Source organism: Anopheles moucheti (genome assembly GCF_943734755.1).
Source record: "Anopheles moucheti chromosome X unlocalized genomic scaffold, idAnoMoucSN_F20_07 X_unloc_9, whole genome shotgun sequence".
NCBI lineage: Eukaryota > Metazoa > Arthropoda > Insecta > Diptera > Culicidae > Anopheles > Anopheles moucheti.
The window spans coordinates 170,001-170,724 of NW_026453603.1; positions in this window are offsets into that span (position 1 = coordinate 170,001).

Here is a 724-nt window from a genome sequence, read left to right on the forward strand (position 1 = left end):
CCCAGTCGCCCTGCGCTCTGGAAATCACATTCCAACTCTATCACCGATAGTGCTCACACCTTGGAAACCACATTTCACCCGGGGAACCTTAGGGTGGATTTTGAGCCTTTCGGGATTGCGAAACCATCATTTAACACTCTAAACTTAATTTCCGCAATCCCAGACGCACTTTCCATATGGTCTCCAAAAATGCGTGTGAGCTGACCTGGTCCCTTATAATAGGCAATGAACACGATTTTGGAAAAATATTTTCATCAAAATTTTTTGACTCACCGGGTAAAATCGAATTTACTTGGGAAAAATGTTCTAGCAGGGGCCCTCCCATACAAATTTTTTTCTTCTCAAAAATGATTTTCGTTTCACTTTTCATACTCAGGGGAGTCTAAAATTGATGTTTTGAGTCACCGTGAAAAAAAAAATTTTTTGACCCGAGCTTGTGTCGGCGACCCAAAATCGACGCACTTGGGAAAAATGTTCTAGCAGGGGCCCTCCCATACAAAAATTTTTTCTTCTCAAAAATGATTTTCGTTTCACTTTTCATACTCAGGGGAGTCTAAAATTGATGTTTTGAGTCACCGAGAAAAAAAAATTATTTTGACCCGAGCTTGTGTCGGCGACCCAAAATCGACGCACTTGGGAAAAATGTTCTAGCAGGGGCCCTCCCATACAAAAAATTTTTCTTCTCAAAAATGATTTTCGTTTCACTTTTCATACTCAGGGGAGT